Source organism: Schistocerca gregaria, chromosome 4 (genome assembly GCF_023897955.1).
Source record: "Schistocerca gregaria isolate iqSchGreg1 chromosome 4, iqSchGreg1.2, whole genome shotgun sequence".
Classification (NCBI taxonomy): Eukaryota; Metazoa; Arthropoda; class Insecta; order Orthoptera; family Acrididae; genus Schistocerca; species Schistocerca gregaria.
In genome coordinates this window covers 686,037,722-686,044,596 of record NC_064923.1, presented here as the reverse complement: position 1 = coordinate 686,044,596, position 6,875 = coordinate 686,037,722, and the positions used below count along the sequence as shown (strand labels likewise).

Genomic DNA, 6,875 nt, shown 5'->3' with positions numbered 1-6,875 from the left:
TATCATCTCTACATACTTGAACATCTTGTGATGTGATACTATTTTTATTCTTTTGAAATTATATATTTTACTATATTATGCGACTATAGAAAATGAGTCATACTAGTGAAACATACTGACAATGAGAAAGAACTTACTCCATTTGTTCGTAAAAAAAACCCATTATTGCGAACGAATTTGATTCTTAGAACAAAGAGTCACAAATCTTCATTCCTAGCAAGAATGAAATAACACCGTTAGTTATTTATTTATGTAATCCTCCGAAGATCTCAGTCTGTGCTCAGTTAACGATAGCATTCCAGCATTACTAACAGTGTAAGATTAATTATGGGGTAGACCAAATGAGTTGAAGATTAATTCTGAAAGACAGCGACAATCGTGAGTACCTTAACGTCTTAGAAAGATGAAATTACGAGAAGACGAACTATACAAAATAGAGTGCCTCGCAATGACGCAAATTTTATAGTTTTCATGGGTTTAACGAGAACGAGAACCATGTCCAACACTGCTAGGTACATAAAATCGGCATAACGCATTTTCGTACAACATAACTTATGCGGAGGTCAAAATTTTTAAATGACGTAATTCCGTCGTTTGCTTTTCTCTGAAAACGCAGACACCCAGTTTTTAAATCGGGACAGAAATAAGGTAATTCCCAAAAGAGAGAGAATGAACTTTACCCTTGAACTCGACATATTCGTTTACATATTTTGGGATGATACTAAGAAGAGGGATGTAGCTTATCCACTATGTTATTTAACCTGCACCTAGAGGAAGAAGTAAAGGAAACAGAGAGATTAAAGTCCATCGAGAAGAAATAAAAAGTTGAAGATTGGAATTCGAGCACGACAGTACAGTATTAGAAGATCATCTAACGGAATGGTTAATTTCCTAGAAAGGGGTTATTGGATCAACATCAGCAGATGTCTAATGGTCACGAGTAGAACTACCTCATGTGGTACTGATGGAATCAGTACGGAAATGAGACTCAGTCACAGACGAGTTTGCCATTTAGGCTACAGGATAACTGACACTGGGCATGTTGAAGAAGAAGAAACCTGTAGACTGGCAATACCAACAAAAACGATTCAGATTAAGAGACATATTTCATGAGGGTTGGAACTTTAGTAGTGGCAACTATTTATTTACAGATCTTACAGAATAGGTAAGGGTTTCGAAGTTTTACTGACCTTCAAAGTAGTCATCAGCATTGAGTATATCCCGTTGCCAGTGATGTGTAAGTCATAGGGTACTCTTAGCAGTGCCAGTTGTGTTGACAGTTCGAGTCGCGCGGTCTACTGCTCGACGAATTTGTAGCTATTCTGAAACGAATGCCGTGATGTGTTTCCTTCAGTTTTGATATCGAGTTGAACTTACGAGATCTTAAATCAGGGGAGTGCAGTAGGTGGTGTAGCACTAAGCAGCCCCATCAGTCAAACAAATCAGTAACAGCTTGCACGGTACGTGCTTGAGCATTGTCCTGCAAAATGATGGTCAGGTCTTGCAGAAAGTGTCATCACTTCTGTCTCTGTGCTGCTCACTTTTCGAACACAACCTTCGACCAGCTTAGAGACCGAAGTGATTTTGCAGGACAAGTGCAAACTGTTACTGATTTGTTTGTCTGATAGGGCTGTTAAGTGCTTTACTACCTACTGTACTCCCCTGATTTACGCCCCGCCCTTGCAAGTTCAATTCAGTTTCTAAACTGAAGGAAAGACTTCACGGCATTCACTTCAGAACTGCTATAAATTCGTAGGGTAATAGACCGCGCCACTCGAACCGTCAACACAACTGGCATTGATAAGAGTATCCTACGACTTACACATCACTGGCAACGGGTTATACTCAATGCTGATGACTACTTTGAAGGTCAGTAAACCTTCGAAACACGTATCTATTTTGTACGAGCTGTAAATAAATATTTGCCACTATTAACGTTGCAACCCTCGTAAAATGTAATACAAACTTAAAGGTTATGAAGTCATTTTAGAAAGTAACCATGTACGAAGTAACCTTTTACAAAGTTCAAGTGTTTTGATAAACGCCACAGACAAGAAGAGAAGCTTTCTAAACATGGTACTCCAAAAGAACGCTGTAAATTAAACGGATATAGGGGCACTGCATCGACATGGCGAAGCCGAGTGAGCGGTACTTGTTCTGCGTCACTCGCTAATCACGGTTTCACTTCGCCGTTCGCCGAGTACAATCACATAGTCGCTTGCCCCATCCCACGCGTTATAAGGAAAAATGGTGGTCAGTTACTTCAGAATGCAACACAAGGCCTACGGAAGGGCACACTGTAAAATTGCAACCTGTTAACATCAGTATGATACCCACGTAGCTCTGCAAGCCGCGTAAGCGGTTGTGTTATTAGGCGAGGAACTGCCGGTAATCTTCGGCCATTTTCGCCAAATTGTTCGGAGTGTATTAGACCTGGCTCGCGTACACCACAGACAAATAAAGACACGGAATGGGCACGCACGTGACGTATTGTAATGGACATATGGATGATTAATAAAGCTTGGGGGAACATCTGTGGGATGTCTTGACTAACGGAAGGAAAACGGTGATAGTACGGAACTGAAATACCTGCAATACACTGCCTGACAAAAAGGTGAAGACGGGTGTCAAAGTAACTTCGCAAACATACAGACAATCAGAGAGCATTTAAATGACTCAAGCTGCAACCCTCAGTGACAATTACAACGGCCACCACAATGGATTAGAGTTTATTTTTAGTGTTGTACCAGGCCTGTTAGGCTATATAAGGGTTATGAAGAGTGTCAGAAGTTGAGTGATCAATGTGAAGGACACAGAAATGCCACGTAAGCCTGTGAGACAGAGTTACCAGCACCTACGGAAATTGGTGGGGCTCCATTTGGGCGGCTAGTATAAAGTGTAGTATCGAAACTTGTGAGGGATTTAGACTGACCGTAGCCAGGTGAGAGTACTCATTCTTCCAGTATTTTGGGAAATGCACAGCGATGTTACTCTTCGCGTTATGGTGAGGGCAGCAATCGGGTATGACTTTAGGTCACGGCTGATAGTGATTGAGAGAGCTTTGACGGCACAACCGTGTGTCAAGGACATCCTATGTCCTCACGTATTACCTCTCATGCAACGGTATGGTGAGCGCATTTCCAATAGGACAAAGCTCTTTCACAAACGCCAAGCGTTTGTATTAACAGTGTGCCTGATGTTGAGGTTCTCTAGTGACGAGCAGGATCCTCACTTGTCCCCAATATAACATGTGTGGGGACCAGCTTGGACGTCAACATGATATGAAGATACTCCAGTGCCAGCGATCTATATATGTCTCCCCAATATAACATAGTTGGGGACCAGCTGGAACGTCAGCTTCATCCCAGTTCAAGTATCCAGGAATCAAGCACCTGTTAACAGCAACTATGGCCCAGTATGCCTCAGAAGAGGAAACAAAGGTTGTTTCACAGCCAACTAACCGAATTAGCGCATGCCTCCATGCCAGAGGGCGGTGCAACATCATACTGATAAGTAGGCTTATGTTGCTAAGTTCTTCGTAAACTTGATATTGTAATCTCTGAAAAATGTCAGAGACCTTCTCAAGCTGTGACGTTTCGTTTTGTTTCCTCCTCCCTTGTAGGTGCTTATTTATTTTGTCAGGCTGTGTTGGTAAAGCAGCTACAGAATTATTGTTACAAAATGAGGTATCTAAAACGCTATAGATTTTCTTTCCCATTCTGCTGCACCTTCTTCTTGTCAAAAACTTTGACATAAGAACAGTTGAGCAGACTGTGCTGTAGTTTCATTAATTTACCCCTGTCATCTTTGGGAATGCGTATATCCTATTCATTCAAAACTTCGATGGTATATCACCTGCCTCACATATTCTACACTCTAAGATGTAAATGATTAATGTAATGAAAACGTTTGCTAGTTACTAATTTTTACATCCTCAACACAACTAGTTTCGAGACTTTATTTTCACTTTCAAATGCATTTGATTATGTAAATATTTTTGTGATGTTTGCATGTGTGATTTACTGTTGCTGTTTTTTGAGGTTGTTCTGCAATCGAACAATCATACAAATTAGTTTTGGAATGTTTCTTTGTATACTAATTTAAGAGATAATATTTTTTGTTCTTCTGTCTACAAGTATTGTACCTCTTCCACATTTTCTGTGGATTACATTATATTCAATTATAAAATTTATTTTGACACTAAATTATCGAATTTATTTTAATATTATTCACTACTAAATTATCGACTGCGTTTCTGTTTTGTTGCAGATTGTGAGTAGAGTCTATGGGATAATGTACAAATTTATGGAAATTACTACATTCATCACATGAAAACAAAAAGTTTAACAATTAGCTGATTCGCTACCTAGTTCGTGATTGAGAAGTTTTTGACCTTGATTTTTGTGGTGCACAAAAATTTTGTCTTGTGTTGTTATTGCTGATTTTGTGAATTCGTTGTGTATGTAACACTTAATGTGTTCTGTCTACCTAATTTGAAAGTTCCTGCCATTTTGTTCTATGCATAGCCTCTAAAACTTGCTCGCGCTATTACAGAGTACAAACTGGCAGGAACTTCGAAATTAGATACACTGAACACTTCAGTTCAATAAATCGGCAATAGCAACATACACACAAAAAAGGAAACACTGGAAACCCTTTCAAAAATGTCGAAGAAGTTCTTAAGATACTCCACCACTTTCAAAATTCGGACGTAGTGGATTTAATGGAGGAGGTACAAATTTTTGTACACTACGAAGAGAAAGGTGAAAAAATTCACAATGACAAACTAGACAGCAAATCGATAATTTTTCGAAAAGTCTCTCTGACATATGATAAATGTAGCAGTTTCTAAAAATTTTTGCATTACCGCAGCTCGACATGTACAAAAAATAGAAAGTAATCCATAGTGCAGTAGTCAATAACTTAATAATAAATTTTGTAATTGATGATTTTATGCATATAAAGAAATTCACAGAAAATATAACACCTGTGACTACATACAAACACTTTGTGAAACCATACGGTTGTAATATCTCTGCATCATGTATTGATTACAAAATCGAATAGTGTAAATGATGACTTGCGTATTTCTGTTACTCTGTGTGTTGGAGGAGGCACAATACTTGTAAGTAGAAAAACATAAAATATTATCTCTAACATAATCATATAAAAAAACATTCCAAGATTCGTTTGTCTAATTGTGGGATTGCAAGACAAGTGCAGTGCAATAGAGGCAGAAAAGGATACGTACAAATATCGGAAAAAATATTTGTGTAAACAAACGCACTTAATAATAAATTCTTGAAAAGCGTTGACCTAGGGATGAAAAGATAAGTAAGGGTGTAGTTTTTCACGATTTAAATCATGAATTCCACAGTTACTGGCTTTCCAAATCATCGATTATGATTAACGAAACTAAATTTTATAGTAGTTAGGTTGCGGCTTCCTCTTACGAGTGTCCGAAATCCGAAGGAACACCTTGTCTTCTGCACTCTCTGAAGAGGATCGTTCAACGCGACAGGAGAGGAACTCTTTCGCAAATTGCTGCAGATTTCAATGCTGTAGCATCAACAAGTATCAGCCTGCGAACAATTCATCGAAAAGTCATTGATATGGGCTTTCGGAGCGGACATCAACAGCGACATTGGACTGTTGATGACTGGAAACATGTTGCCTGGTCTCGCGAGTCTCGTTTCACATTGGATCAAGCGGTTGCACGTGTACGGTATGGAGACAACTTCATGAATCCGTGGGCTGTGTATGTCAGCAGGGGACTATTCAATCCGGTGGAGGCTTTTTAATGGTGTGGGGCGTGTGCATTTGGAGTGATATGGGATCCCTGATACGTCTGGATACGACTCTGGTAGGTGACACGTACGTAAGCATCTGTCTGATCACCGGCGTTCCAACGCACAATGGACAATTCCAGTCGGTCAATGCGAAACCACACACGTCCAAAATTGCTACGCAGTTGCTCCAGGAACACTCTTCTGAGTTTAAACACATCCGCTTCCCACCTAACGCCCCAGACACGAAAATTATTGAGCCTCACTGGGATGCCTTGCAACGTGCTGATCATAAGAGATCCCCAACTTCTCGTACTCTTACGGATATGTGGACAGTCCTGCAGGATCGATGCTATCAGTTCCCTCCAGTACTACTTCAGACATTATTGGAGTCCATCCCACGTCATGTTGTTGCACCTCTGCTTGTTCGCGAGGGCCCTACACCATAGTAGGCAGGTGTAGCAGTTTCTTTGGCTCTCCAGTGTAAACACTGAGTAAGTGGCTCTATGAACACCCCCCCCCCTTTTTTGATGCAAGGATTATGTCAAGGAACGATAGGTAGTGAAATTTGAAGTGTTAGGACAGGCCTGGGTGGCCGAGCGGTTCTAGGCGCTACAGTTTGGAACCACGCGTCCGCTACGGTCGCAGGTTCGAATCCTGCCTCGGGCATGTATGTGTGTGATGTCCTTAAGTTAGTTAGGTTTAAGTAGTTCTAAGTTCTAGGGGACTGATGACCTAAGAAGTTAAGTCCCATTGTGCTCAGAGCCATTCTTTTTGAAGTGTTAATCTCTGCTTGGTTTCCACATTTGGGATAAGTTGTGAGCTGTGCACTAGAAAACTGGCTTATCGCTCGAAACCTCGCTTGTAGAGTAATAACAATGCTTGTGAAACGGGGATGAAAAATGCTTCGTTTATCTAATGCACTAATCAGGAGTGAATATTAAGAACGTGCATCTGAGAAAGAAGTAGCGCTAGGTGAAGATTACCCGAACTATTCCGATAGATATCAATACTAGTTTCGTAGTGTAGCAGCGCCAGGACAAGAGAGTTTGCTCTAAAACAATAGCTACGTATTTGAGGGGCCCATTA

General features: G+C 40.4%; 1 non-coding gene across 1 annotated transcript; it reads left to right on the top strand.

Moving 5' to 3' along the window:
- Positions 1-6,371: 6,371 nt before the first annotated feature.
- Trnap-ugg (transfer RNA proline (anticodon UGG)) lies at positions 6,372-6,455 on the top strand. The gene has a single exon. It is a non-coding gene; the product is annotated as a tRNA-Pro (tRNA).
- The last annotated feature ends 420 nt before the right edge of the window (positions 6,456-6,875 follow it).